Here is a 25,066-nt window from a genome sequence, read left to right as displayed (position 1 = left end):
AAATACCTACACCTGGGGAGCAAGCACACGGTGCATGTTTCAAATCTGCTACTTCTCTGAAAGAGAGTTGAAAATAGGAGCTGATGGACCTAAAAGCTTGGGTAAATTTTCCAGCAGTAAGAATTGGTTTAGTCTAGGCTATGACCTCTGTGTTTGAATCCCGGCTTCACTTCTCTGGATGTATCTCCTGCTTCCCTGTCACGACATCCCTGAGGGAGGCTGCCCTGGCAGCTCTGCGTACCTGTGCTGCAGCAGGAGGTATTCCCATGGGAACAAGCAGCACAAGGGCGGTGGATAGCAGTACTGTGCTTGCTACAGGAGGGAGACAGGCAAGAGCTTGAGCCGGAAGGTGAGTCTCAGCAGGGCAGGACAAACAGATAGCACTTGCATACCCAGTGCCAGCTGCCTCAGCCCTCAGGGAGCGGGACAGATGCTGCAATTACCACTTCTCACAGCCTTTACTTTGGTCTGCACATTTCATTTGATCCAAACAGTTTGCAAGCAAAGGCGGGAAAATACATCTATATTCATTGCACAGAAAGGGAAGTCCTTTCCTAGGTTCATGTATGTGCATTTGCTGTGTGGAAAAAGGTTAAATGGTAACAACAAGGACTGGACAGGAGCCCAGCACTTTGTAAGTATGTATGACCACCTTAAGACTAAGTTCATTATTGTGGTGTGGCCAAGACTGCAACAACTGAGGTTGTTCAATTTGTTTGTGACTCGCCCCTGTGAAGTGTGTTGTGGGTCTGTGGGGGAAAAAGGGTTGTATTAGAGGCAGGAATTGCACATATGGAATTCCAACTGTTTTGTTCCGCTTGAAAATCACAGACCAAAAGCAGGCCACATCTCACCAAAGCTTAGCAGTGAGGTGCCCTGGAGAACAACACTGACTATAGCTGTCAGTGCAGCACAGCCTTAAAAAGGCCTGAAACTGTGGGGAATGGTTTGCTCCTTCATGTGACCTCTGGTTCAGAACTGAATTTGCTTTTGTTTCCCCGTAAGTAATCATTAGCAATAGAACTGAAGGAACCAAGATGTCAGTGGAATGGGGTTGCCCATTGGGAGGCAGTGACTTTGCTTTCCTTTTGCAATCTTCAAATGGGGCTTGATGTGGAAAAACCATGAAGTTAAACTCGGGGCTGCAGCCCTGGCAGAGGGGTTGACAAGGTGATCTTCAGAGGTCCCTTCCAACCCTAAGGATTCTGTGCTGCTGTTTGTATTGCTGCTGCTTGCAGTATGGCAAGATGGGGTTTTCATGTTGCTTGCAAGGCAGATATATTTTCTTTTTCCTTGTAAGCTATGGAAAAACCTAAAGCTTCTTAAAAGAAATTTTTTAAAGCAATTCAGCTTTTTGAAACTGCCTAATTGAAGAGCTCTGAAATAATTGGCTTATTATAGTGCACCCGTAAAAATGAATTTGCATCTCATTTATGAACTATTAGATTCCTTATTACATGAGACTGATTGTTCTTAATGTGACTTGCATGTAATTTAGCATTCTTTACTCAAACACTTTGTAGCTAAACACTGGGGGAGGGAAGTTCATTCCAAAATTATGGCACTAGAACTTGGAGCACTCACACCCGGATCCTGCTCAGTGTGCTCTCATTATGATGTTTGTCTCTCTATTCCCATCCCAGTTCTACACTGGGGGCCAGAAGTCCAAGATTACCCAACCGATTTTTTTCCTTAACTGTTCCCCACCGTTAAGGCCTGTTTATAACCCAGTCTTCCATGAAACTGAAGATAAACGTGAGCTGTGAGTACCCAAGACTGAGCTGTGTGGTGCTGTCAACAGGCTGGAGGGGAAGGGGTGAGATCCAGAGGGACCTGTAGAGGATGGAGAGGTGGGTCCATGTGAACCTTATGAAGCTGAGCAAGGTCCTGCCCCTGGGTCAGTGATCCCAAGCACAAGCACAGGCTGGGGAAGACTGGGTGGAGCAGTCCTGAGGAGGAGGATGTTGTGGGTGTTGTGTAATGAGAAGCTCCCCATGACTGAGCTGCATGCGCTTGAGCGCAGAAAGCCCCTTGGGTGGAAGCCTATGGATGTCTGCAGTGAAGTCACTCCAGTGGTTAAGTCCTTGTCTGGGGATGTGTGTGGGTATTGCTGAGCCAGTGCTTTCCAACTGCTGGGCTGGGAATTCATGTGTATCAACATGTTGAAAATAGCCACGTGTAACGGTACAGAAAGCTGTTCCCTTGCAGCAGAAACTGGGCACTAACACGGTGAGGAATCGTGCCCTCCCCTGTGTGCTTCGCTCAGCATTTCTTATGGGTGAGCATTGGTTCAGTTAATTACAGAGCCCAGTCTTGATGTCTGTGACACCAAGGTAACAAAACACAGGGTCACCTTGCGAGGGGAGGAGGATTCTGGGGGGTGATTGTAGAAATCATGTCACAGGGTTGAAGGGCAGGTGACAAGCAGCCCCTTGCATGAACTACTGCAGAATTACTGAGCTGTCGTGTCACAATATTTTATTTAGTGTAGCTAGCAAATGGCAAAAGAAATGACATCCCCCAGTGCTTCCCAGTGGATACAGAGGAGGCTGATGTTAGTGCCTCTTTGGACAAAGCCAGTTAACACTGCTAACTTCAGCAGCAGCAAGTGCAGCAAGTCCTGGGGTCACAGGTTTGAATATCGGTGGTTCCAAAAACAGGTGGATGCTCCTGGGTGCGTTTTCTCAGAAAGCTTGTAGAGAGTTGAGTTGTTAATTGGCCTTTTCTGTTTAGCTGATGGAGCATGTGCTTTAATCCAGTGCATTAATTGCACTGGAGGTAGCAGGGAATGGGGCACTGGGTGAGGAAAGGCGAAGGAATTCTGGGCCTTATGCTCCTTCAAAATACAGTACATACAATTCTGTTGACTGTGGAGGAGTAACTGGCAATGTTGACAGCAGTTACATTAGAACAGCACTGGAATACTTTGTATTTCATTTGCCTTTCTTCTTGATTGTAAAACCTCTGCATTTCCATTCAGCAGTACAGTAAATACAGAGGAAACATGGGATACACCAACAGCCAGGGAAGCAGAAATTACCCCTGCAATCCCCTTATCCCTCCCTTACACTCCTTTATAACAGATTGAATTTGGGTTCAGATATGTGGATATTCTGCCCCTTTAAGAACTACCATTTTATGTAGGGGAAATTAGAGCAGATCTGGAATGTGTCAGGAGGGATCCTGAGTGTTTCTAGGCTGTCACGTGCTGTTTGGGGAGCACTTACTCCTGGTCAGATCAAAGCTTGTGCTGGGGCTGAGGCTGGTGCAGCAGGGGCAGGGCTCTGCATCCCAGCGGAGGAAGGAGGGCCCCTAACATCTCTCTTCCACTTCATCCTTTCGGTGCTCCCACACTTGGTTACTGTTTTGTTTAGGGGTGATTTTACACCTCAGAACCTGTGGAGGGTTGTAAAAAGCATTCAGAGTTCAGGGGTTCAGAACAGTTGATCTGTTGGCCTTTCCAGGACGGGTGTGCTGCTGCCATGGCCTTTGCAGGATAAATGTCTCACTCTGACAAACCCATGGTGCTATGGAGAGGACTGGGTGTGCTCAGAGCTGTGCCCAGACAGCAGGAGCTGCAGAGTGCTGGAGCATGGAAGGGTAGAGCCGGCTCCTGTGTTCTTTTAGGGGAAGGTGGAAGCACCTTTTCAAAGCAGCTAGTTGTTTTGTAAAGGGCTGTTTCTGATTCCCAGATAAATGCGTTTCCAGTCTGTTTCCATCTCAGAAGGTGGAGTCTAGGCACAACTGAAAAGATTCCTTTCAGCTTTCACTACTTGGCAATCAAAAGCACCCTTCGTCCTGGATCAAACATTTTAATTCTCTGCTTTGGCTTAAACTCAGAGTTGTGAGCAAAGAAAGGGTCTGTATGGAGTCAAGGCTGTAAGATCCATTCCCTCTCTCCCTCTCCTCTTTGTTAATATGAGTATTTTATGAAGAAAGCTTCACTTCTCCCACCACAGTTAAAGGTTACGTGGCTGGAGTTTCTTTGTGGAGAAAACCATTGCCATTGTCTAACAATCCTGAGCTGCGAATGCCTGGGGGTTTGCTGCTCTGCCTCAGACACAAGGACATGGTGAGGCCTCTTCTCTCTCCCAACACTGACTTGACATGGAGGGAGGGAAGAGGTGGGAAGGCGTTTGTCCTATTACAGCAGAGTGCATAGAAATTGTGAGGCTTTGCTGGAGTCGTGCAGGAAGTCTGCAGCGCACCAGGAGCGGAATCTCCTGGAGCAGCACTTGCTGCTGTTTGTTTTCTAAAGCATGTATTTAAAGGACACACCGTGATTACTAATAAACTAAATTAAAAGGGCAAAAGGTGGAGAGAGACAGTAGAGGGAAGTTCTTAACACCTGTCACCGTGTTCATTACTCACAGCGTGTGTGTGTTTTCTCCGTGCCACAGATCACTACGCAGACATAATTATCTGGGCAGGAGGTGGGGTTTGCATGCTACAGGAAAACACTGCAGTGGCTTGCTAATTTGATTTTAATATCTGTGCCATGCTATTGTTTGGCCTAGAAATTAGATTGCTTTTTACTAATATAATTGGCTAATTAAAACGTCTTCTGCAGGAGATGGGGAAGATACCCACAGTCCTTATGTGACTTGGGACATAATAAAGTAAACATGAGTCGGTTCCTCATCCAACAAGAGCTCATTTAGAGCACAAAGAAAGGAGTACCTACATAGTAATTTTCTTAATAGGTTTCTGAGATGATTTAGGGTCCAGTCCTCTACCTTTGGATTGGAGACAGAAACCCTGGAACACAGAAGACCCAGCCCTGCAAGACTACCTGTGGTGATACTGACCTGGTAAGTAATTATCACCAAGTCCATCTACTTGCAGTATTCTCTCCAGTTAGTCATTGTAAGTTCCGTACCGGGGGCTGGTTATGAAGACGTAAAGCAACAGAAAATAGTAAAGTTCCACCAAAACATACCCTCTCTGCCCAAGCAGCTAAACCATACGTGGTTTTGCAACATGACCATACAGTCTTGGTATTTCCATCCTTCGCTCCTACCCGGTCCAAGTTGCTGGAAGGGAACAGATTACTGGCTTGCCTTGGATCCCAGCTGCAGCAGCCACAGCCTCTTTACTCCAGGATGCTTATTGGATTCCACCTTGAGTACATTACCCTTCAGACAGGACTTGGGGAAAAGTCCTATCCTAGACAATCTGCCTGGGAGCCTGGAAAGAGTTGGAGAGACTTATGCTAATCATAGTTAATTTGTATGTGCAAATGATTCTAACAAAATGTAGGCTTCCCTTAGTATCTTCAATTAAAAGCTCTGGATATACTCCAAAGTTACAAATTCCTTCACTAAGCCAGTAGGGAATGATAATGAATTATTGCTAATATAGCCATAAAGCTTTTATTTGCATAAGTAATATGAAGCTAATGTGTGGATAAAATTAAACTTTAAAATGAAATATTATTAAAACAAAACTGTTAATGAATTTGGACACATTACTGAGCAGGTACATTTGGCAGCTGGCTAGAACAGATAACTCTAATAGAAGTCTCATTGAATCAAAATCAATATTGAACATTACATAAGACACTGAAGGTAGTTGAGCAAGTTGTATGTGCTCATCTGCGCGCTCCTGGTGTGCTTCATCATTGTTTCATTTCACAGTTAGCACTAAAACAAAAGAAGGTGCCATAATGCAGGAGGGGGAACTAAATCTATGAATGGGACTATTTCATTCCATTTTTTACTGGTATAATTAGATTGGCTTGAGAGAAGATGCTCTGAGCTCTCATGGGTATGGAAGAAAACCTGAAGATTGAAAGTCACATTAAAGGGAATGATGGACATGTGCTGCTCACACAACAGAGTGTTACTGATGGTGTTATATTAATATTGTTATTACCAAGGCTGGACTTCCTGGTTCTTGAAATGTTTCACTGATCAATTTTTACTCCTTTTCATATTGCAGAAGTCTCTCCTCAGTCCCCTGCAGATACTTTGGGCTACAACAGTCCAGGGGAATTACTTCAGCCTAACATGATCTTAGAACCAGAATAATATTAGATGAAGGAATTTCCTCTGAATTAGTAGTTTCTGCCTCTCTAAGTATGCTGTAGAAAGACACAGGGTGCAGTATTTTGATCAGTTTGTTCTTTCTTCCACTGTCACACATAAAGCAGACTTGAAGCAACATCTCTCTCTGTTGGCATTAAGGGATTGCACGTGCTTTGTGGTGACTTCCTGACAAAAAATGCAGAGTAATTGCTGTGCTCCCAGCTCTTAAATGTGTACAACACTTACCTCCATTTCAGTCGTGTATGAGCCGTGCCGCTGCCTTTTACACACGACCCATTTACACAGGCTTAGCTTTAGTCCTGATTTAGATCCAGCTGCTCCAGCACAGATTCAGTTACAGTTACATTGCTGTGCTGTTGTGCTGCTCTTCTGTAAAGCTCATGGAAATGTGCACAGCCACCCCTGGCTGTTACTGCAGGATACCCCAAACCTCCCCATGCCTGGAGCTGCACACAGAACACCCTGTGGGTGCTCACATCTTTTGCCAGTGTCACAAGATGGAGTCATGGACTGCCTGGACTGTCAGAGGAAGGAGCATTTTCAGGGCTAAAGGGTTCATGCTCATGAAAGGAATGAATTTTCCCTTTTGTGCAGGAGGATTCTGTACTTCACCTTTTTGCAGAGGCCAAAACTGACACCTGGAAAGATAAAAGATGTCAGCTCTCTGCTGGTGTTTCATCCCAAGTGGAAAGACCTGTGCTGACTTCAGCTCCCAAAGAATTTGTCCATATCTGTGTTCTTTCAGAGTAAGTGTTTCAGAAATAACCTCATGAAGTTGCATTTCTATGGGGCTTGTGTACCTGACCTACATACCCAGCTTTGAAACTCCCAGTGCTCAGGAACAAGGTTGAATTCAGTGTTACTTTGTGGTGCAAAAAGTACATTAGGTTTTCCTTTATTTTTTCCTCTATATTCTATATGAATAAATTTGGTGAAAACCATTAGGAGATGCTTTCCCCAGTGTTCCATTTCAATTTCTTTGCTGTTTCTTGTACAGGATGAAATGAATTCCCTTTCTGTACTAAGAACAGGCTCCGAAGTTAAACCCAAGCTGGATGTAGATGCTGTGGTAAGTCAGAATGGCTAGCTTGTCATTTGCAGCTTGATTTGTACATGTGGGATAACCCCACTGCTGTGGGATACCGGTGGATTGGAATTGCTGACGGATTAAAGCTTGGAAATGGGGCTGGGTAATGGAAATAGCAACTTGGTGCACCTCAGTCCCAGCTGCAGCGCTGGCTGTGGCCTGTTCACACACAAGAACTTGGTATGAGAGGGTGAGCACAGGAGAAAAACAATCTGTTATGGGTGATACTAGTTGTGAGTGTGGGCTTTGTTCACGCTGGCCACGTGCCTCAGTCAACCTGGGAAATGTTACTGAGCCCCGCAGGGGCAGCACAAGGGGAGTGGGACAGAAATGACAATTGACCCTTTTTGTGGCGTGTTCTCAAGAGCCAGGCTCAGTATCTGGGTGGAAACGTGCCCGTTGAACAGCTTTGTTCAAAAGGAAGCTCAGGAAGATTGGACAAAGCAGTGGTAAGAAGTTAAATCACCAATTCAGATGTGAATTTACTGTTCAGATGTGAGTTTACTCAGTTCTTCACTCGCTGCTGCGGCTCTGCTTTAGAAAAATTCAAATGCTGAAATATATGTGACCATTTTGAAATGCTTAGAAGACAAGGCCAACATTTCATCAATTTATGTTTGGCCCAAATGGCCTTTATATCCAAGAGTGTGCTTGAAACTCTGGATTATAGGCATAAAAAGATGAATAGAATTGTAATGATTTGCTGTAAAAGAAGACTAAGATTTGGGGAGGATGATGAAAGCCAGCTATAGCCGAAGCAGTTTTCTTCTGTGTAGCTCTTCAAAGGAGTACAGTGGCAAAATCAAAAGAGATGGCAAGGATATGTTTTATATTACTATACATAAGCAAACAGATGGTTTACTTTTTCTCCTCTTTTAAATATGTAGCTGCTACAGTCTCGTTATATCTCTTGGCCTGGTTTCAGATCTCAATTGAGTTTGCAAAACTGAGTTGATTGAATAATAGGTATATCACAATTTCAAATCAATTAGAAATATCACTCACCAGAGGAGCTGATGATGTACTTGAATGTCAATACTAAAACCATGTAAGCCATGAATTACTTTGGACTATTTAACATTATTACATTTCTCTGTAAGGGGGACAGTTCTGCTGGTAACAGTTGGCAGGAGCTGCTGGGATGGGGCAGGCTCATTTGTGACCAGATGTAAAGTAGCTCTCGGGGCCCTTTGGGGGAATTTGTCTCATGGTACCTGTGTGAGTGATTCCCTCCTGTTGGCTGCTTTTATACGTGAACCTTTCCCTTCTCTCTGTCCTGCTCAGCACTTGCTACTAGAAGGGGTAGGGTCCTTGCTTTTGGCTTCAGTCAGCTGCCTTTGTGCTTCCTCCGTGCTTCCTTGTTCTTCCTCTTTTCTTGATACTCGTTATTAACTCAGTATGTTATTTACTCTTCTGCATCAAGAAGGATGAGATACAGATGGGTGAGTGCTTTATGTTGCTCACTGTAACCAAGTGTTGTGCCCAGAACAGCTTCTTGTAACCTGGTTTGCCTCTCATAATTATGTACTTCATAGAAGTTCTCCTGAGGGGATGAAGCTGTCCCTGAGAGAAGGGATTGAATCAGGTAATACTTGTGGGCTTTAAAACCCCACAGTGTTATTAGTATCCTGCCTATAGAACACTGTTGATTGTACTCTAATCTGTTACTAGTTCAAAGCGTGATTATTTCCTTAATCTTCACTACCTCACCCCATGGGCCCCCACCACAAGGCACTTGCTCAGACCTGTTCTGTCTGATGACAGCACTTCTGCAGCGAGCTCTCACAGAATTGAATTGACCTCAAATGTCTGCCCAAGGTGCTGCCATTTCCACGAGGCCGTGAGTGTGCTTTGGGAATATGTTCTGTCTTCCTAATGAACCGTGATTTCCAGCACAGTGCATTGGTAACAGAGAGCCGTGCAAGAAAGGATGTAATGCACCAACAGGAGCACGTGCAGCTCTTGTGCTGTGCGACACGACAGGGTTTATGGATGTTTGAGGACCTTTCCTTTATGGACAGCCTGGCAGCTGCCTGGGAGGGTTGGAGTCAGTGGAGTTTGGTGGGGTTTTATCATTGTTGTGTTCTGGTTTTATTTGCTTCTGTTGGCACTGATCTCTGGAAGGCAGTAAAAATATTTATTCAGCATAGGCAGGGTGACAGATCTCTCTTGTATGAAGAACTATTTGATGAGCTGTTATTTTGAGTGCCTTTCCTATTCATTGAACTAATTAGCTCTACAAATCTTGCTGTCAGCCAGTCATAGCCTCTTATTTATTTGCCCATGTGCAGGATTTCTACTTTGCTGCATATACACAGATCTATAAAACCAAATGCACCAAAAATTGTCTCTTAGCTGGATATAAATGGAAACAAAATACTCTCGGAATTATTATTACATGTGCCATTAATTTTTATTTGAACTGTCTTATAAAGATGCCAAGTGGCTTTCATTGGTTTTCACTGTTCCACTTGTGTAAATGTAGGACAGTTGTTGATTTTTTTTCTTTTAATGCTGTTTTACTGGCTTCAGGGGGAAAGGATGGAAATGACTATGTCTAGGTTAGGGGAGAACAGAGATTTTAATGGGTACCTGGAATCTCCTGCTGTAACCGACTTCTACATCTCTTTAATGCTATTGTTTGGTTTTAACCTCCTCTTGTGCTTTCTCTCCTTCTGCAAGCTTTGCAGTTTTGGCAGCCTTTTTAACATCACAGTGAGCGGAGTTAAGTATTTGATATGCTTAAAGCACTTCAAGCTCATGAACACACAGCCTGCAAGGCTGGTGTTCAGTTGCAGTGAGCCAGGTTGTTTCTGGCAGTGCTGGTACAGAGCATGTTCTCATGGAAGATATCTAGAAAATGTACTTTGTGGGAAAGCAAAATCTGACTGATGTGATTCCTGGCACCAGTGTCTCTTGTGATGTGACTGCTGTGGCATTTCTGGTTTGGGACCGTATCACAGTGGCTCTTAGAGACACAGCACTACTTGTCAGCAGCCAGTGCTGCTGTCATACAGCTGTGAAGTGGGACCTAGGAAGTGTGTGCTCACCCTGTGAAATACAGCCAGATGTTTTACAGCTGCACAGTTGCCTACACAAGTTGCCAGTAATCCCTGGAAGTTGTGCAAGGCAATGGCCAACTGGAATTGCACTGCCTGGTGGGAAGGGATTTTCCATTTTGTAACCTGATGTCTTCAAAGTCATCACAGCCAAGATTCCTCTTCAACATCTGCAGCATCCTGTGCTCCTGAGCATGGAGACCACAGAGACATTGCCAGCTGCAGAGCTGTGCTGTCAGTGGTCAGGGTTGTAGTGGCCACATGATGTTCAGTTCTCTAAAGTTAGGGGGATATTTTTTACATCTTGGTTTCTGCTCATGTCCCCCTACTCCTCAGTACAAAAGCCTTAAGTACACCTCATTTTGGAAGCAGAGATGTGGCTCCCTCATCCCTGGCAGTGTTCAAGGCCAGGTTGGAAGGGGCTTGGAGCAAGCTGCTCTAGTGGAAGGTGTCCCTGGCCATGGCAGGGGATTGGAACGGGATGAGCTTTAAGGTCCCTTCCAACACAAACCAGGCTGTGATTCTGTGAATCTGTGTAATGGAATTGGGTAGGATCTACACCAAGCACACACTGAACTGCAGGAAAGCAATCATTTCTTTTTTTTGTCCTTTCCGCCAAAGAAAGCCCTGTTCAAATGCAGCACAAACTGAGCGCATGCAGCCCAAAGGCAATGAGTGGTGACAGCACAGCTGTAAAATGGAAACCTGCTCAATAGAACTGTGCTGATTACCTTGAGGGCTCTCACTTGATGATCAGAAATGTGTGTCCAATTTTGATGTGAGAGCTTTAAAAAGGATGTTGGCAAATTGGAAACTATTTAGGAAGGGGTTACAGGCAAGATTTGAAAATCAGGCTGTCTAAAGAGAGACTTAGATTCTTAATCGCTTTATCTTGTTTGAGAAGAAGAATAAAAGAGTGCTTGAGGAGGAGATCTGTGATGGTAACGACTCTTGAATCTGCAGTCAGGAAGCACTAGGGTGATGTCGGCAGCTGTGGCCATGGTTGAGCTATGCAGCCCTGATTGCGGGCACAGTCACTTGAGCAGTGTCACAGTGCTGGGCACTGTCTGCTGCTTGAAGCCTGTGGTCCAGACTGAGTCCTTGAAGCTGTAGGTCTGACGAAGCTGTGAACCAAGGGCTCTGGTTCATGTCAGACAAGTGAGATACTTACAGCAGAGCAATGGCAATTCCAGTGTACCTGATTTTCAGATGAAATTTGGCAAGTTTGGGAATGTAGCTCAGCAGTGTGACCACCTCTGTGGAAGACACTCAGTCATCAAGGTGATGGGATGAAGCAAGAATTAGTAAGCTGAAAATTGTGAGGAAGACTTCAGGCCTGGTTTTTGGTCCATTCTCTTTTGATTCCCTTGATGCATTATTAAATGTTGAGGTGATGTTGTAGAGATTAAAATAAACCTGACTGCTTGTATGAAGTATGTAATACCTCTCTTTGGGGAGAAAGAAGTCTATTGATGATGGAAATGGTGTTAAGCCAGCACAAACCCCTTGAGTTAGAATGCTTCATGTCAAGTTCTACCCAAGAGCTCGAATGAAGTGGGGCTACATTGTGGAAACTCTGCAGCCTGTGTACATGTATTTTAGAGAGAAGGGTAGTGGAACAGGAACATGGTTTGAACGATTGGGAATGAGAGGCTCCAGGTTTCATATTTCAGTGTTTGGCAGGTACCAAACAATTTTATCCTGGACAAAGCCTTCTCTCTGTGAGTTTCTATTACCATAATGCATCCCTTGCGTTCTGGCTCCTTCTCCTAAACTTCCTTCCCATCAACCACATCTCATCCCATGTCACTCCTCTGCTCTGAAATTCTGTAACTTCTCTAAATGTGCAGGTACACACACGAGGCTTCAGCTGTTTGCCAGTTGTGGCTGAAACCAGATAGACCTGGCTTCTACTGAAATAAACAGCAACAGGACTTCAGCTGTGCTAGCCTTGAGGTCAGAGACATTTAGAACTGGGTTGTAACTTGGGCACGTGCTGGATTATTGCCAGGAGCTGTGAAAGGATGCATCTGTTGGTACTGACTGACCTCACTATTGGGAAGTCTGTTCTCTGGTGCACAGCCCCTCTTGGCCATCATAAGAGCACAGTATGTTAGTTTGATTTGCTTTCTTTAAGCATGTAGGCCACTCTGTTGTTCCACCTGAAGCTTTCCTTGAAAGAGAACACGGTTATGGTACCAAGCTGATCACAGCTTCTGGAGAGAAGAATAATAAACAGCTCATTGAGGTAAAAGGAGAGATTTTGCTTGAGCTGTGTGCGCTTTTGATCAGAGAGGTTAATCTGAAAGGCATTTAGGCGCACGCCTAAGGAATAGAAATTGGCTTTAAAGGGAAATACATGCTACATTAGAATAAATTACAAGCTAATGTGATTGGGTAAAGCAGGGTGTAGAACAGTTAAGCTGGAGTGGGCTGTTAATCCATGTTGCCTGTTCATTTATTTTAATAGTGAGTTTACAAAACCAACAATAAAGCAGACTATAAAAGATGTAACTTCTAAAAAATTGTGCTTTAAACTCATAGACTTTCTCTGCACCCAGTTAAAAGGAAGCATGGCATTATGCTAAAAATACATACACTTGCAGACTGCTCCTTGGGGTGGCAGATCTCAGTGGTGCTGGTTTTCAGATGTGTTTGATTCTAAGTCATGCTTGTACCTCAAATTACAGGAAATTGAGTGTTCAGTTATGAGAGCTTTAAATTTTAATTCAACTTAAAGCATATGTAATATATTCTTTAGTCTATGGAGTTAATAATATACTCTATAGTCTATATTTCAGTACAGTTTTGAGACATTTCTCTGCTAGTAAGCACTTATGTCTTGGCAGGACTAGAAGTGCTTTTCCATATCGGCAACAGTGCATGAATGCTGAAATCTCACTAGAGGATTGTGCTGTGTGTCAGGAGATTCTTACTCAGGCAAATGCATAACTGGCGATTGTATTTAGGAAGTTACTATAGTAAAATTAAGAATTAGTCATCTTGGATGCAGAATTTAAGTCTTTGACACAGAATTTTTCACATCCCAAAACTTCTGAGTAGAAGTTTGTACTGGAAGTTATTACAGAACAAAGTCCCCCCATGACACTTACAGCACTCCTGTGACCTTTGGTTCTGTTTCTACAGCCCAGAGTCAGGATTAGGGAAGAATTTACTGGTTTTAAGATGTAGTTTCTGAAATGGCTTAGCTTCATGCAGGTGCCTGTGGCAGCAGAGAGGTGAGATACCGGGGTGCAGAAGCACTATCTTACCGCATTACTGAGGGCATCTGGACTTAGCCCTTGACCGCAAAAGCTTCAAGAGCTGTTAGAGGGATCAGGGAGTATTTGCCTGGAAACCACACAAATTATGTTCCATTTGTAACAGGGTATTCAGGTTTCTGTTGGATTCTTACACCAATTTACAGCATCTTTGCATTGCCTCCCAGACTGGAGATTCTACTCTTTCACCAGCATGTGGGTGAGTGTTTGAAAGCTGATGGGCTTTTCTTTGCAGATAGATTGTCAGAGATGTGCAAGTGTACCTGGTGTGGGATGTAAATACAGCCACATATTGAAGCAGCGTTTTATTGTGTTTATCAGAAAAACTTAACACCGAGGAAAAGCAAGGCTATTTTTTATGTTGATATTCATCATTTAGCAGCTATAACCAAATCTGGGGAAGCAACCAATGTTCTCAGTGAAACATCAGTGGAAACCTCCCTGGAACCTCATTGCTGTGCTGGTTAACTCTGCGGGAGGAGGTGGGCAGAACCTCGGGGAGGGCCACACTGAAAACTGTATTTAACAGGAGAGGGTAAGAAAAGCCTAGGAAAGTTTTTAGTAATCTTGGCTTGAAGGGTAATTTTCTTGTCAAGTGTATAATTAATGCACCATACATTACAGTAGCCTATTGTTATTCTCAAATGCCTGGATACATTTCAAACTGAATGGCTGTTTAACAAAACACTTGGCAGATTTATTACCCTAAGGTGATTCTGTCAGTCAGCATTTTCACGTGGTTAGCCTGAAGGGAGGCAGAATCAATTCTGGTGTCTATTCTGTGGGATGCTGAGCTGTGAAAAGTAAACCACACACCCACATGCACAGCCCCCTTGAAAATCAGGGCTTGTATTGGATCTTCATCTGGTAGCAGTGAAATGGGAATTACCCTTGCAAGCTCCTTGGTTTTTTGCTCCCATGGTCAAAGCATTGTCTGCTGCTTCCAGTATCTAGGAAGGGGAATTCTCTGGCCATTTTCAGATAATGTCCTGAACCTTGTGTTTGTCTTTTCATTACAGAACACTCAGGAGCTTCAGAAGCTCAGCAGTAACTGTGTGTGTAATGGGAATCCTTAAAGAAAGAGACGTCACATTGAATTTGCTGTTGCCAGTTCTGCAAAAGAACTCATGGTGTGACCGAATCTTGGAGGGATATGTTAGGCCTCGATCTTTATCCCCATAAAACGGTGGTTTAAGTTTCTTGTGACACATCATTGAGATTTTGAGGGTATTGTTTTTATTTGTCAGGAGGAGGAGATCCAGGTGCAGGTGGCAGATGTGTGTAGCCAGGTATGAGGATACAGAAAACATGGGGTAGGTGAGAAACAAAACAAGTCTGTTGCAAGTTTGAAGCAGTAAAACATCACATCATCATATTGTCCCATCTTCATTGCTGAGCATCATTTTCCACTCCTTAAATACTCTGTGTGATATTACTGGATTTTTAAACTTAAAATGAAAAAGGAATACCTTCAGTCTGTCTGGTTTTAACTCCCTTCTCCCTTTCTGTCATACCTGTGCTTTTGCTACTCTGCTTTCTCATTTATTTATATTTTTAGTTTTGAGATCTATGAATTGTCAGAGCTGTTACTGCTTTGCTGTGTCTTCTTTCCTGTTTCACAACAGGTTTCTTTGCTAGAGGCTGAAAAGTCAGCAAAGAATAAAGGTAGGAGTGGACAGGAGGGAATTTTAGTTGTCACACCTGATCTTCTATGAACAGGTTTAAAGAGAGGGAATTACACTTAAAATACATCAAGAAGTAATTCCTTCCTCAAGAATTCAGATAATTTAAAAATGCTTGGTTTTCATTTAGAGCTTCAAGAAAAAACCAAGAGAAGAGAGGTGTTCCTGGTGGGGCACAGCCTAGAGGGGAGGGAGGGCATTTGAAATGAAAAGATTCCAGAGGTAAAACTTCACTGAGCTTAAAAAAAAAATCAATTCCTACAAGTTGGGCATCAAGGTACCCACCTGCTGAACTGCTGTAAGATCAGATTCCTTCAGCAGAGGCCCCAGGGTGCATTAAGCAGGGCAGATTTGTCACTGGGAGATGGTTCCATGTCAGTCACTGTCACACCTAACCCCAGCTGGTGGCAATCCATCTGTGCTTGTCAGCCACGATGGTGGCTTTGGGCACTCGTGCGTTAAGCTGGCACTTAGTCCGCTGTGAGCCTGAGAGTAGTGCTAGACCTTCCCACAGGGAGAGGCCTCTCAAATGAGGCTCATCTAGATAGCTTTAATTAAAGAGCAACACATACATATGCATAGGAAGCAGTAGCTGGTGGGCAGCTTCCATGGGAGTTGGAGGGAGGGTAGGAAGGGGGCTGGGAGCTTTATCTTCCCCTTCTCCCCTCTGGTACCAGGGGGACCCTCTTTAGTTCCCTCCCTTAGAGCTCAAGGCAGTGCCCACCCCCAGGCAGCCTTCCCAGGTCACTGCTGCCGTGACTCTGTGAGCAGATAACGTAAGCTGGTTTACAGCAATGGTTGATAGAGAAGTTTGGGGATCAGCGGGAGCTCCAAGTGTTATCTTTGTCTAATTGCTGTCAGACCTTGCCATGCTGTTGTTGGTGTTAACAGAGGCTCCCTGCGAAATAATTATAATAACTCCCCAGAAAACAATGATTCACTCTCAAGTTGCACTGAGCAGTTGTGTTCCCCTGCTGAACTTGCAGCAAGACAAAACAGCCACCAGCACTGCCTGGGAAGTGGTGGGATTGATCTCCTGTTACAGGCAGGTTCTCTCGGCCTAGTTAGGCAGTTCCTAATGTGAACAGGCAGCTTTTCTGCTGTGGTTTCAAAGCAGGTCTGGGTGCTGGTGCACTGCACAGAGCTGTTAGGAACTGGTTTTCTCCCAGTGCTCACATGGGCACCTGCAGTGCTGTGGATTTGACATTGCACAACATCCAGTGCACTAATGAGTCTAAAGCTGATCATGTAGAGGCAGCAACACCACAGAGCTGCTGCTGCACTGGAACAAGCTACAGGACACCAGGAAGGGCTCCACGTATTGAGTTCAAACCCACTGCATCAGCCCCATGGTGCCCACACTGTGCAGCAGTGTGAAGAGGGGGCAGTGTGTGCAGAGCAAAGTATAGGATCAGCTCAGAAATGCATGAAAAATTAGAATGAAAGCATCAGCACTGGTTGTGGCATCACATCTATGATTTAAACATGTCAGATTGTGTTTTTAGAAAGAGATCCTGAATGTCACTGAGGATGTTTATTCCCTTCCACCTTGTCTGCGTGCACTGTGTTAACCCCCAGCCTTCTGCTGGCACATGACCCTATGGCTGTGTGCTGGGCACAGCAAGAACGCTTTACAGTCCTGAACTGGAACACTGACGGCTGAGCTGGTGAGTCAGAAATGGCTTTGATTTTGTCTGTGTTTAAGAAAGCATTCGTTTTCAGTGACATTGAGTAACATGACGGTCTTTTTCTCCACCTGATCTTTGGTGAAACCAAACCATCTCAGGAGAACGCAGTACTCACACTCTGTTTCACCTTTCTGTGGTGCCTATTTCAGTTTCTGGGAAAAATAAGAATACCCAATGTATAGTATTCCCACTCTGGCGGTTAATTTCAATCTAGGCCTATTCTGTTGTACTTTTTCCTGAAGGGAAAGGTTTTCTGGAGACTTCTCAAAAAGACAACAAAGGTATGGTTGTGTTTTCCTGTCTTCTTTTAAAACAAATGGATATCTTGATCTCAATCTGTTCAGCTTTCCTCATGAGAAGTGACCCCACTTTGTGTTTGTTCCGTTGGCATTGCATATGTGGATGTGTATTAAGCCAGTTTTCCAGATTGAACAAAACTTGCACAGAGAACTAAGACGGCAGATTTATTTTCCCATTGCAGTACATGTGAATGGGAATTAGAAACAACTCCATTGCTTCCATAAGCAGGATAAATCCTTGTACTTTATATGCTTCCACTTGCTCTGTACCTCAAGGCATCCAAGAGCCATCCTAAAGTATAAAATGATGCCCAGAAGTTAGGAAGTAAAATATCAGCCCTGCATTTGCTCTCTGATTATTCCCACGCAGGTGTTGGAATTAAGTCTTCTCTGGCCTTAAGAAGATCTCTTGTTCCACAAACGCTGGCTTTGCTGTAGCATTGTGGGGTTATTTTCATAATTCATAATTATCTTGGTTCTTAAAAATTTAGACATACATTTAAAAGCATGATCCAATCTTGCCTGATTGCCGCCACATTGTGTCTGAAGTAATTACCATTCATTTGGCTTTTGAGGCTGCTGAATGAATTTTCCACATGAGATTCCTTAATTTGTACATATTTTATTGCTATAAAATAGGTATTGGCAAGCTGCCTAAACTGTAGCGAAGGCCTTTAATTCCTATCCCTATGTTATGAAACAAATTAGGTGCAAGTGAGGAGGCAGAAGACTCCTTAAACCATGTTTTGTTGCCATTGCAAAATTGTCCTTACGCAGGTGCAAATGCACAGGTAAAATCCAAAGTAGCTTAGTTCTGCATTGAAGAGCCCCAAATGGTTACTTTTCATACAAGAAAGATAACATGCCTTTGTGGTATAAAAGCTCTCTCTTTCTATCCCTGAGCTATTATCCCCATGAGAAAATGTGCTCTGCTTGAAGAGGTTATTAGTGCCTTTGTGCTGGCTTTCTGCATACAAAGGGAAACATCCAAGAATATTAATCCTCCCTATCCTGTCCATCCATCCTCTTAAAGCTGAACAGTCTGCCTTGCTAGCTGGAGTTTAGAGGCCTGGAGGTGCCTGACTATATGAAACAGCTGTGATTAGGTGGGGATGAAACCAGGGGACAGGGACACAGGGAAAGATTTGTGGGGCTTCCTTGAATATGGGGCAGCTTCCTCCCACTATTAAACTGAGCCTGTGTTCTCTGCATATCTTCATAAAGAGTCTACTGATAGATGTAAATACATTAGAATGCTGTAAGTAGAGAGCGAGATACAGAGCTGCTCTTGAAGCACACCAGGTTTCATAGCTGTGTTTTGCTAAACAGTATTGTAACAGAATTTTAGGATAAAAATTTAATGGGAAGAAACTTTATTGGTTTTGTTGCTCATTTGCTTTAAAGAGTTGCAGGAAAGTTGAGGGATTTCCCCGTTTCCCTATCGGGACACTTCATGTACGACCTTTAAGGAAGAAACCAACAAAACAACAGTTCTTGGCATATGCCTTTGTATAAGCATAATTGGAACATAATTCTGCCCAGCCCAAACTAAGTGAACCACCCCTGGTGATCTCGCATCACCTGTTTATCATAATCACAAGGCTCTCATAAATTAAGCAGCAGGCCTGGGGAGGTTTGGGTCTCACTAATGAGCAGCACTTGTTGACACTCAGCTATTCTCTGGGAAATCCAGCCTTGCCTCATCCTTCTAATGGGGAAGCACGGGAGCCCCCCAGTGCAGAGCTTGTTACAAACCTGCCTAATTGTGTTCAGCTGTGCAGGAGCACCACACTTCCACAGGGAGAACTTTAAGGATTGATGTATATGTGGCTTGCGCCTGGTGCTTATGTTGAGGTGTGTGGTCAGAAAGTTGGTTTTAACCACCTTGGCTTACTCTAGGATGGACAGACTGCTCTGAAGCCACACTGGAGACAATACAATAAAGGCTTTGCTGAACTTGAGGACCAGATTGCAACTTCAAACATACAAAATACATTCAGAATAAGAAACGAGCCTGACACTGGGCATCATAGGGAATAGCACACCTTCCTTCCCTCTAGCCCTAGCTACTCAGCAGAACCCAGCTGCTAAAGAAACTTACATCTTCATCATACTAAACCTCTACCTGCTTGAAGCTCTTGTTTTCACTATGCAGGGTTTCTTCTGGCCTGGGAAGAACATCATGGACGCACTTGGCATCCTGTGGCCCTCTCAGTGCTGAATCAGTTGAGCTGTTTATGAAGGGATCTAAATTTAACACCAGAACTTCATGGACTGTTGTTCAGAGAGGACTCAAGGACACAGTTTCTTTCAGGGTTGGTGTTCAGCGCTAGCTATTTCTGTATCAATTCCAAGAAACTTTGGTTTCTCTGCTTGCAAGCATCACCCTTTTTCTACGTGCAAACTGCAGATCCCAGCACCCTGAAAACAACAGGAGGGAATGTGGCCTGTGTCTCACGTGAGATTTCACTTGTGTTTCCCAGTTAATGGCAGGCAGAATTCAGAATGCTGCCTCTGTTATTGGTTCCAGCCCCAGACTGAGCTTGGCGGTGGCTGGTTTCTGTGCTGCTGCCCTGTGCCGTGTTGTACATGAGCCGTGCACTGAGACATGCACCTTCTTGTGCCTACGTACCAGAATAAATCAAAGACAGGGTTGTTCCGTGTATGAGGGAACACCACATTGGATTGTCAAGCTAGTCATAATACTCTCAGGACCTTCATTCTCTGTGATCTCTTCATCTGGGAGTATTTGCAGTCCCTTTGATGATTCTTTACAGAGATGGAGAATCCCAGAGAGGAAAAATGCTCTGTTTTATTATGGTGATACATAACTTAATTTTGAGGCAGATCACAGATTTCTGTCTGACATTTCTACCTTTCAACTATTGTAAGTTTTTCAGCAAACAGTGAAGGAAAGGGAAAAAGACAAAACCACCACGTTAAATGTTAATGTGCTTTGCTTCTCCCTCTGGAGGGAGAGCTCCAAAAATGTATAACAGGTTTAAATCTTGTTTCAATACATTTTTTTGTGTGAAAATATATGAAGTGTAGTCTGAAAGGACAAAAGAAAATTCTCGTTTGTCCTTTAGGCAAAGCTTTTTAAGTGTTCATACATAAAATATGATTGAGAATACCAGTGGCATTTCAACTAGAGACAAAAAACAAGGTGAAAAATGGTCTGGCTTATCCTAAAAGCAGAAGTTTCATTCTAAGGTTTTTTGTGAAAAGCTTATCAATAAAATAAGGCAGGACACAAATGAACTGCTGAACGCAAGCTTACTCAGTTGAAGAGAGAGTTCCATTAGGGCGCTGCTGGCTATGAAATGTGTCTCTATCCAAGGTGTAAATGGGACAGTACTGGCTATGAAATGTGTCTCTGTGGTGTAAATGGGACTGTGGCCTGCTTTGTTGGTGGTGTGTGTCTTCTGAAAGAGATAAATGTACAGATTTACTCATCAGGTGAGCTTCTACCTTAATTGTAAATTCTTAGGAGCAACCTTTGCAGTTTGGTTTCACCATGTCAAAATAAAGCACCAGCCCTGGGTTCCCACTGTAGTGAACTGAAAAGTAAATGTAGGATTTTCTGTCCTCTTCCATGGAGGACAGAAGATCCTTCTTGTTTCTAGAAGAAGCAACACTTCATCAGAGGGGGCTGTAGTTAAGAAAACAGCACAAGTAAACTTTAGAATGTGCATTTACAAAGAGAAAAATACCATTTGTGTTCCAGATCCTTCCTGCCTCTGTGGATGTGGGTTTGCTCTTAGAGGCACCTCTTGCTATTCCATTGCTGCTCTCTAGAGTTGGCCAGTTATGAATTACAAAGTACAGAAGTGAGTAATACTTTGATTTGGGCCTTATCCTGGGTGGAAGAGCAAGAGTTTGGTTGTCTCTCGTGCTGTCTACATGCAGGGGCTTGCATTGCAGCTCACAGTCTCTAACCTAGCTGCGACTGCACTGCTTCAAATTGGCTGCAGGAGAAGCTGAAGGGAAAGTGCAGACAGGTTGATTTATCAGAGAAGCTCAAAAATGCTTCTTTCTGTTCCGTTGTTTTCCCCTGGCTGATCTGAGCCCCTGAAGCTGCTGACACAGGCAGGAGATGCATGTGAGCAAAGGGAATGAAAGTACTGGAATCCTTTCACATAAGGCAGAAAAATCTTGGCTTTGAGTCTGTGCCTCTTCTCCCTGCACAGATCTGCATGGTCCCTCCTGGGCTCAAACCTGGCCTGGAGCAGTGTGAAGATGGCTTGTGTGCGCACCCTTCAACACCAATACCGGCACAGTCTGTAGCTAGCAAGGCTTATTTTGTTTGGGAAGCCAGTCAAATGCCTTTGCAGGCACTAGAGGGATCTGCAAGAACACCTGTAGCTAGCTAACAAACCAGCTTTGCAGAGGTCTCCACTCAGCAGAACAGGTCACAGGCCACTGACAGGTTGAATGAAGTAACCATTTGCTGGATAAAGAACCCCCTGTCTAGAAGTCTGCTCTGACTTTATATTCCTACCTGTCTAACACCCTGTGTGCCCAGGTTCCTTATTTAAATGTTATTTTGAACAACTTCTATCCTCTTGTCATCATTTCTGCTCTGTAGCAGTAGCTGCTTATTTTGATGTTTTATCTTTTCCTCTTATTATTTGCAATCCAAACTGACCTTTTTACTACATAACCACTTGAAAAAGACATGTCCTGCTCACATGAGGGATGCCTCCAGAGAAGGGCAGTCCTGCATAATTTCCTCTTCTCTACAGAAAGCCTTCATATTGGAAAACTGGGGAATATTACTTTCTGGCCCTGCACACTCTCCTGGGTAGAAAGGTCCTGAAACACAACTTATTGTAAAACACACAGTGGTTACAGAGCTAGCACAGTCAATGATATTCCTTTTATTACCACTCAGATGAGAACACAAAATGACATTGGAAAGCAGTGAACTCACCAGAAGGGCAGAGAAAGCCATTAAATTCAACACACATCATATTTCATAATCAGAATCCTGCAGTCAGAGCTGACACCACTGAATGAGTTTGTTGCAGTCATGATAATATAAAACCTGCTGCATCTGCTTCCCTTGGCACTTTTCTTTGTAGACTCTTGCAGTGTATGGGCTATTAATCATCAGTAGCCAGGGACACTGCAGACCAATGCACTTTGTATTGCATAAATTGAAAATGCATCACTATTAGAGAGAAAACTGCCTTCTGTACATCTCTATTTAGATAAGCAGTTTCCTAAAGGGCTGCCATGTTATTATGGCTAACCACTTAATTGGAGCCCTTTCCACAGGCTGGTGATTGGGGAGGGGGTGGTAATGCAATCCCTTTTGGAGCATGTATGAAAACAAGGCAGGGAGCGCATTCCCTTTCTGACCTAGGAAGCCTGACAGGGCTGGAGCTGGAGGAAAGCAAACAAAAGCAAATATATTGTATCATTTAACCTCACTAAATTAACTTCATAAAGGAGAGGGCTGAGCGTCCCTGTGAGTGGGAGAGGGATGTTGTGTAACCTGCATGGGAGTGGGTTCTCTGTAGCTGACTGGAGCAATGGATCAGCAGAGAAGGGATGTTGCCTTTCCCTCCATTAGCTCTGCTCACAGAAGAAGGTGAGCTAAGGTTTAGGAGGATAAAAAAGTTTTGGTGGCAACATGAGAAAAGGCAATTGCAAATTCAGCACTCAAAATTGCTTTTTAAAGAGAACCCATTTTCTTCTACTGTCATTTGTCCAAGTTTTATATGTAAAGAGGAAAGATCAGCAACTAATGCAAATGAGAGATCAGAGGTAATTTGACAATGGAAATACAGCTTTTAAATTGCATGTGTTCAACTCTCAATTGCTACATGGTTTAAGTATTTTCTCTTGAAGGATCAGCGTTTGGCACTTCATTCATCTTTGGTCATAGCTGCCCACACTTCATTCTCATGACACATGCCGTACTCTGTGAATCTCATTTCCTTGTGTGTGCAGTCAGTGATGTGTCAGAATGACAGGAGTCTGAGTTGAAATTATGTGAATTTGTGTTGAAGCCCATATCTCCTGGTACTTGCTGGCTCAAACACAGGTTTATTGGCTAAAGTGCTTGGGCCGGAGCCAAATCAGAACTGAGTTTAAGTTGGGACCCATACACATACCTTGTTCTATCACATACCTGTGATCCTCAGCTTCTCCCAGCTGCTGCCTAGCCTGGGGGTGTTTATGATTTGCCAACTTCACTTGACTTCTTTGGACAACGTCCTCTAGAAAGTGCAACCACAACCCAAAATATTTCTGTCTTGATGGATCCAAAGAGCTCAGATCTCCTGTCACTCAGGTACGATGTCAAGGTAAACTGAACTGGGGAGGTGCTTCAAGAGCATGTTTCTCAGTGAGGTTATTTATGCAGAGCTGGAGGATATGGAGAGCACAGATTATTAGACAGAAAGATGGCAGGATCATGACTACAGGATGGAGAGAGGAGGGTCAGGTTCTAACCCACAATCACAGGCTTCTGTTTGCACATTAACAGTAAGCCCCAGGAGTGGTACTTGCATCTGAGTTGGGTTGGGCTCTCTGATCTAGCTGATTGGCATTGACTTGCTTCTGTAAGGAATTAATGCCGAAGCTCTGACAAAGAAGTGACAGAGATATGAGGGGCCCCTTCATGTAGAAAAAAAAGGGGGCATGGCCAAGTCATTCACAGAACAGTACATAGTAAATATCATCTTTTAAGTCCTTCCAGTTTGTGCCTTTGACTCTAGGCTATAATCCTGTTAGAGGTTAAGCTGGTCTAAATCCAGACTGCACTTGTTCTGCCTTCCCCTCTGGTCTGCTCCTGCGTGCTTTGGTGCTACTCTGCATGGCTGAGGTTAAAACAGGTTTTGATACATATTTGCGTTACCTTTAAGAACTCAGAGGGTGTTTGTGTATGTGAGCCTGGTGCCCAAAGGGGAACAGAATTGAGTTTTAAACTCTGATCGCAGGGTCAGTAGCAGGGATGGAAAGGTCACTTAATACAGGAGTTATGAATGAGAACAGAGTTGTCTGTGAGGGACAGTGGTTTGCCTCTGTGGGGAGAACATTAAGGACCGAATTTGGATGAAATCTGATATGGGATGTGCTCTGTTGGTAGCTCCACTCAGATGTTGGCTAGCTGCCTTCATCTTGCAATCTAACAAGAATATAATTTCATTCTAGGTAACCTGGTGGTGAGTTATAACCTATGTGGTAAAGCAGTCAAGTGATTCATGAAGAACATATTACCATCTTTAACTGGAGGTAACAAGAAGTATGTTCTGTTTTAAAGCAACTTTTGGTTTTCTCTGATTGAATCATGGAAGGATAAAAACTATATTCCACCTGAGTTGAGGACCAGGGCAGTGCAGGTGGCTTGATTCTGGGACTGATGCTTCTGTCTAATACCTGAACATTAATGCTACCTGTAAGCACTCCCCTGCCCCCCGAAATGGATGTAGGGAAATTCTGCATGCTCTCTGCTGTCTATCACAAAGGACTCTGAAGCCTCGAGAGCTACTAGATCTGATTTTAAAGGCAAGTAGTTAGAACAAAAACATTCAGGTTATGAAAACCTCTTTTGAAAGCCAAGCAACTGCTCAGAAGATTGCTACTGCTGAGTATTGGTTTCTACAAAATTACCTAGTTAAAAATAATGATTTTTTTGCTTTTAAAACACGAACAACCCCCCAAATCCACTCGCTGATACTGGAAACTGCCTGTGCTTCGCTCCGAGCTTTGAATGCAGGTTGTTTTGCAAAAAATAATAATGTTGAAGCATGGAAATATCTTGTTGAAAGAAATAAATTATGCAGAGGTTTCCTAAATAATTGAACAGATACAGTAAACAAAAATTATGACTCCTTACAAAACACCTCATCCTGGTAGCATTTTGTTCTGCGGGAACAGATGTGGATTCTGTGTTTTGAGGCTTTAATTTTT

General features: G+C 43.7%; 2 long non-coding RNA genes across 2 annotated transcripts; both read left to right on the top strand.

Moving 5' to 3' along the window:
• The first annotated feature begins 4,237 nt into the window (after window positions 1-4,237).
• On the top strand, window positions 4,238-7,590 carry LOC130599884 (uncharacterized). The gene is made up of 4 exons (XR_008972313.1): window positions 4,238-4,811; window positions 5,941-6,793; window positions 7,045-7,116; window positions 7,500-7,590. It is a non-coding gene; the product is annotated as an uncharacterized LOC130599884 (long non-coding RNA).
• A 7,132-nt stretch (window positions 7,591-14,722) lies between these two features.
• On the top strand, window positions 14,723-20,958 carry LOC130599943 (uncharacterized). Its single transcript, XR_008972328.1, has 4 exons — window positions 14,723-14,791; window positions 15,100-15,139; window positions 15,287-15,378; window positions 20,871-20,958. It is a non-coding gene; the product is annotated as an uncharacterized LOC130599943 (long non-coding RNA).
• The last annotated feature ends 4,108 nt before the right edge of the window (window positions 20,959-25,066 follow it).

Source organism: Pezoporus wallicus, unplaced genomic scaffold (assembly GCF_028554395.1).
Source record: "Pezoporus wallicus isolate ANWC-B61680 ecotype Strahan unplaced genomic scaffold, APGP_CSIRO_Pwel_v1 contig_8705, whole genome shotgun sequence".
Lineage (NCBI taxonomy): Eukaryota > Metazoa > Chordata > Aves > Psittaciformes > Psittacidae > Pezoporus > Pezoporus wallicus.
Note: the sequence above shows the minus strand (reverse complement) of the source record. Positions and strands in the feature narration are given on the sequence as shown.